We start from the raw sequence: 6,102 nt of genomic DNA on the forward strand, positions 1-6,102 counted from the left end.
GCCCCCCGCCCGCACTGGGGGGCTGCACGGCTCCGGCGAGGCCTGCTGCGGCGCAAAGCCCCGGGCTCGCCCAGCCCGCCGCCCCGCCTTGCCTTGCCTGCCAACGCCGCCGCCGGCTCTGCGGAAGGGGCAGCGGGAGCCGCGCGTCTCTGCCCGGCCGACCGCCGACCGCCGCCGCCTCCCTCCCTCCCTCCGCCCGGCCGCTCCTTCGCTCGGCGGCGGCTGCTGCTCCGGTCGCCTTCCTCCTCCTCCTCCTCCTCCGGCTAATCCCCGCCCTCCTTCCTGCGGGAGGCTTCCCTCTGCAGCAGGTGGGAGGGGGCTCCCCCGCCGCCCCCCCTCCCGGCGCTGCTGCAGAGGCGGAAGGCGACCCCCCCCGCATCCCCGGAGCTACGCCCGGCGCCCTCCCTGCACTCCCCCCCCCCGCGCCCTCGCCTCCTTCCCCGGCTGGCAGTAGCCCCCCCAGCCCCCTTCCCTAGAGGAGCAGTGGCAGTTTCAACCCAGGCGCCCCCTCCCTCCGACCGCCGCCCTGGGCTTTCCTGGTGGCCTCCCATCCCAAGAGGGGCCGCTGTCGTTCTCCCTCACTTTCCTGGGCCGAGGGGGCTGCGATTGAGCTACCCCTGGGGAGTGGGGGGGGTGTTGCTCCTTCCGGAGGGTCCCCTCGGCCCTTCTGTCCCAAGCAACCTCCTCCGAACCCCAGATCAAGCCAGCCTCTCAGGGAGGGGGGAAAGGCTGGTGTGGGCCCTCTGAGCACGTGCAGAGGGCCTTCCCTACCTTTCCCCACCGTTTCCAGGCTTGGCTCCTGGCTTCCCTACCACCAAGACCTTCCCCACAGTCTCAGTAAAGCAGCCCAGGCCGGAACCAGGGGCCCCTAGCACCCCACCCCTCTGTGTCCCTGGGGCCGTCTCCCCCTTGTGCCCCGGCCGAGGGTCAGCGAAAGGCTCAGGGCGGCCTCCAAGAGCTGGCTCCTTCAGGAAAGCTCAAGCGAGGCAGCACCTGGCACCGCAGGGGCAGTCGTGGCCGGAGGGCCGGCCTCCCAGCCCTGCACCCAGGTGGCCCCTGGGGGCCCTGCAGGCAAAGTTGGGTCCTCCGAGGCCGGTGGGCAGAAGGGGTGGAAGGAGGCCGTTTGAGGCAGGGCCTACAGTCTTGGGGTGGGCGGAGGCTGGATTACAACGCCCATCAGCCCCAGCCACGTGCCTGCTCTGCTCCCCAACAGGCTGACCTGGAGAATGCCTGCCTGCAGACCAGGCTGGAAAACCAGGGAGGGGCTGGTGCCAGGAGAGGCCACCCAGGCAGGAAGTGCTCCTCACAATGGGCCGGAGGCACTTTCAGGAAAAAGGGGGTGTTTTCCTCACCTTTTAAATTGGTGGCTGGGGGGGGGAATATTTTCTCTTTTTTAATTGCTATAATGGGACTGGCAGGTCTCCTCCTGTGATACGCGGCTGGCTGAGGAAGGGGCATCGGAATATGTTTGTTTCAATGCGGTATATAAATCCAAAATAAAAATCCAAATGCTGAAGAAAAGGGGGGATCCAGGCTATCCCCCCAAATCTCCCTCCTCTTCCTCCATGGATTTCATTCATTCATTAACATTATTTTTTTAAATAAGTTTTTTATTTATTTTTCATTAAAAACAAAAACAATCCATCTCTCCTTTAACAGTGTGTCGTCTGGGTACAAATATTCACCCTTCCACAAATTATATACATTAAACAATTAAACCTTGTGAAACTCTTCATTTCCTTCATACCTTCTAGTACAAATACAATAATAACATTAAGCATAGTTATTCTCATCATAATCAATTATCAATTGCCATTTTATTCTTATCTCTGTTTTAATATATTTTCTATTCTTATTGTCCTTCCTTAATTTCCCTCTTTCTCCTCTAACCATTGGTAAAATATTTCCCATATCACATAATAATCCGTTTGTTCTTTCTCTTTCATTGCTAATGTTAGTCTATTCATTTCTGCACATTCTAATATTTTCCTAGTCACCTTCTCTTCAGTAGGAATCTCTTCATTTTTCCAATATTGTACATTAACATGATTTTTCAGTACCCGAAGTTCATAACTCCAGCCGATGCTCTTTATTTATTAACACAACTTTAAACACAGCAGAAATAGAAAATGGCCGATGTGGGGCATCGTGGACCATCCAGGTTGTTTCCACGTTACTAATCATGTTCTAGACTATCCTGCCAGTTTGTAGCAAAAGGTCCTTAAAGCGTTCACATCAAAAGTATTCAGCAAGAAAAAAAAAGTTAAAAAACCATCATGAACACACAGGATTTTTCTGCACATCTGGCTTATATTGCGCCTTCTTTGTTGCTCCCCCTCAAATGATTCTGCTTTGGTGTCACAGATAAAGTGACTGATGCCTGACTCCTGAGTCTGACTCCTGAGTCTGCCCTGTGGGAGGCGGTGGAGGACTGGACGGAAGGTAAGGACGGAGCTGCCCCTGGCTGCCCACACGCCCTCTGGAGCAGGAGCAGCTTCCTTGCAATAAAGCCAGCCGGGCACCAGGGGCTGCTGCTGCTTTTCCCTGGCCCGGGATCGCCAGGACCTGCACAGAAAGCCGCGGGGTACTCTCCCTGCGCAGCGTCCAGCACTTCCGTTCCCCCAGCGGAGGGGGACTCGTCCACGTCTAAATAGCCTTCCTGCACTTGGTTAAGAAAAGCCCATTTTCATTCTCGATGCTACGAACCGGTTTTCCGCCAGGCCAGGCCTCCTCAGAGGGACTAGCTACATGGAGAGCCTCCTTCTGAGGCTCCCCAACCTCCCTGGGGCAGTCACAGGGCCATGTGCCACCGGTGGGAGCCCAGGGAAGGGTCTTCTGTGCTCCCCATCTGGAGCACTCGTGCCCAGCAGTTGGGGGTCCATTTGGGGATCTTTGGCTCTGGAGCAGGGCTCTTTCTTCCAGGGGCCCTGCAACCCGGCCTCAGTGGTGGCTGGAAAGGGGGTCTGGGCCCTGCCAGAATGAGGGTTGAAGCCTGGATGGGGAGGGGCCCTCGCAGGCAGAGCTGCCGAAGGAAGAAGCTTGTCTTTGGACCTTCAACCATAGCAGGAACTGAAGAGGCAGGAAGGTGGGGTGGTCCGGGGGCCCGAAGAGCAAAGAAAGGAGGGTGTAAAGGTGCACAAGGCCGGAGTCGGACATAACAACTAGAAAGTGACACCCACCCCAGCAAAGCTCCCCCTCCCTTCACTTCCGAGCGAGGGGCAGCCAGATCCCGAAGGACACTCCCTTGTTATCACTCCGGAGGGAGCGAAGGCAGTCAGAGAGACGGCAAAAACTTTCCTTGCCTCAGAACAATCATTCTTACCTGGGTACAAAGTTAATTCATTAATAATAAACTAAGCTTGTTTACTCAGAGGTGAGTTTGGCTGGTGCCCACGCTGGAGCAGAGCCAAGGCTGCCCGAGAGGCCGAAATCCTTAAGCTGCTGAGCAGCCTCCGTGATAAGCCTTTACGGAGAACCAGCAAGTACAAATAACACCAAAGGCCCCTCTTTACAGAACTGCAGGAAGGGCCCGTGGGGATCGCTCTTGGTGGGACCCCTCTGAGTGGGAGATTTGGCCTCAGGGCTGGTGGGGCTAGGACCCTCCTCCTCCCTTTGCAAGGCCCAGGCAGCTTTCAGACCTTCAGAACGCATTACCATGCTAATTCCCGTTAATTGGCCGTGCTGAAATATACCGTAATTACAATGGCCTCAAATTGCCTTGTTCCACCGCCCTCCTGAGATGCTTCATGATATTTAAATTAGGACTCGTTCTGCCTAGAATTAACCAGCTGGCTCAGGAGTACCAGAGAGGATGGCCCCCCAGACACAGAGCGCGCACACACACACACACACACACACACACACACACGGCCGTAGCTGGAACCGGCCGCTCTCTCGTCCCCTGGATGTCCCATCTCCCAGCTGCCCATGGGAGAGATGAGGGCTAAAGTAGAGCAGGCTGACTGGGCTGGATTCGGCTTGTACACCCGGCCAGGAAGGGCCGGCTCGGTCCCCAAGCTGCTCTTCCTGAAGCCCCCTCCCCAGGGCAGGTCTTCACCCTCGCACCCTTACCTGGCACCATCAGGACCCTGGGAGAGACGGGGCTCCCTCGAGGACCTTCCCACAATGCATCTTGCAAACTAGGATACAGCCTGGTGTGAGAGCAAATAGAAGGAACCCAAGTGCCACTTTGACCCGTTTGAGCATCTGGTTTGGCCTGGGGAAGATGCAGCCTCAGGGAAGCAGCTCCGGTAAAATAACCCCTTCCCCAAATTGCCCGAGACCCTTTCTTCCAAGCTGGGCTGCCCAGGAGGCTGCCTAGCTCATACCTCTGCTCCTCTGCAGCTGCCTCTTCTCACTAAAGCTTTTAATCCAGAAATTCTTCCCATTTCTGTTTTCCCATCCCAGTTTTCCTTGACCCCCTAGTCACTTTCCCTTCCCACTTTAAGGCACTTTGGGCCATTGAGGGTTGCGATGCATACAAGAGAGAACATGAGATAATTAAACCACATGTGGAAGATGAAAGGCGTGTGATAACAGCCCGAACCAGAATCAGTTGCTAAATTACAGATTGTCGTTCCAAACCAAGAAGATGCAAAGATAAGGTTTTAAACCCTTGAAATATAAAACATGAAATAATGAGAACGGAAGCATGGAACAATGCAACGCTGCAGAAGGAGGTGTGAGGAAAAGGTTGGTTTATAGGAGAAAGAATGCAGAGTCCCTGTTAAAGGCCAGGTCGCAATGGTTTTGGAGGCTGGAAAAACGGTTTTGTTTCAAACGTGTTTGCTCTGCGGAAGCATCGGTCATACCCCAAAGGTGCCCAACCTTATCTGCCTGGTCTGTGTGTAACTCAGTTTGGGATCCGAGGGCAGCTGACTCCTGGGGGGGGGAAGGAGGACTCAGAGGTGTGGAATCCAAGGAGAGCGCTGTGGCAATATGTGGAAAACGTTCAAAAACTTCCAAGTTGAGATCCCGCTGCCAATAATTCCCAGACAGCAGAGGGAGGAAGCTTCACTGTGGGTGGCTGACCCTCCAGAAAGGCTCATCATAATGTTGGCTTCATGCAGCAACAGAGCAGGATCCCCAGGAAAGCAGCAAAGATACCCAGGGAGCTCTGGGTTGACTCCGACGCCTCAGCGCCCTGAATATTCCCTCTCCAAGGAGCAGAATGGGTGCTCAGGCCTCAGCAATGCAAGAGGGTTGCTGCAGGGCACTAGCCTTGGACCCTGGGCCCATCCAGAGCCCCACAGAGCGGAGCCAACAGAACCTGCCGTTTTGGTGAAGGGGCAAAAGTTTTGGGTTTGGCTCTGCTCCCCTCTCGGTTGAAAAGAAAGGCGTTTAGGATGAAGAGCAAGCATGGGAATCAAAGAAGACGTGCAAGGAAGAAAGAAGGACAGTGTTCCCCACGCAAGGAAGACTGTTGTGGAAGACTGTTCCCCATCATTACGGGGTTCCTGGGCCCAGGACAGCCACTTTTGGAAGGGTTCTGTGTGAACTTGGCCACTGCTGAGTCCTGCCCACTTATCTGGCTGCTTAGAGGCAGGGAGCAAAGAAGGCAAGAAGGACCCCCACTGTCCTGGGGGAGCTTCAGCGCAGCCCACCTCCACATACAAAGCGAAAGGGAGTTAATCTGAAATCTTCTTAGCCCACCCCCTACGTGAAGAAGGTCTGGGGGGAAAGGCCTTGATACAAGAGAAATGCTGGATCAGAGGTTTTCTTGCTGGGGCGTCACTTGACGGAGAAGGAAAAGAAGAAATTAGCCTAGATATTGGGCAGGGGGCCCGGACCTGCTCTTAAAGCAGGGGAGATTCACCTCCAGCTGACTTAAAACGCCCACCACCCCAGAGACAGGATCTGATTTCCTTTCCACAGAGGGTTTTAAAAGCCAGATTGTGCACAAATTAATAGAGAGAGGTAAATTCTGCCTCCCTTCAGGAGAAAAAGTTTGCCCGGCCAGGAAAGGACGGCTCTCCCACCTGCCCACCCTGATCGTTTGCGGCCTGGTCCTCTCCGTCAAAGGATGCCCCAGCAGGCTGGAGGTGTGCCTGATGTCAACCGTGGGCATAACAAACTCGGAAAGGGCCGCTGGCACAAAAGAAT

This window comes from Pituophis catenifer, unplaced genomic scaffold (assembly GCF_029215685.1).
Source record: "Pituophis catenifer annectens isolate HBS135680 unplaced genomic scaffold, rPitCat1.0.hap2 SCAF_10, whole genome shotgun sequence".
NCBI lineage: Eukaryota > Metazoa > Chordata > Lepidosauria > Squamata > Colubridae > Pituophis > Pituophis catenifer.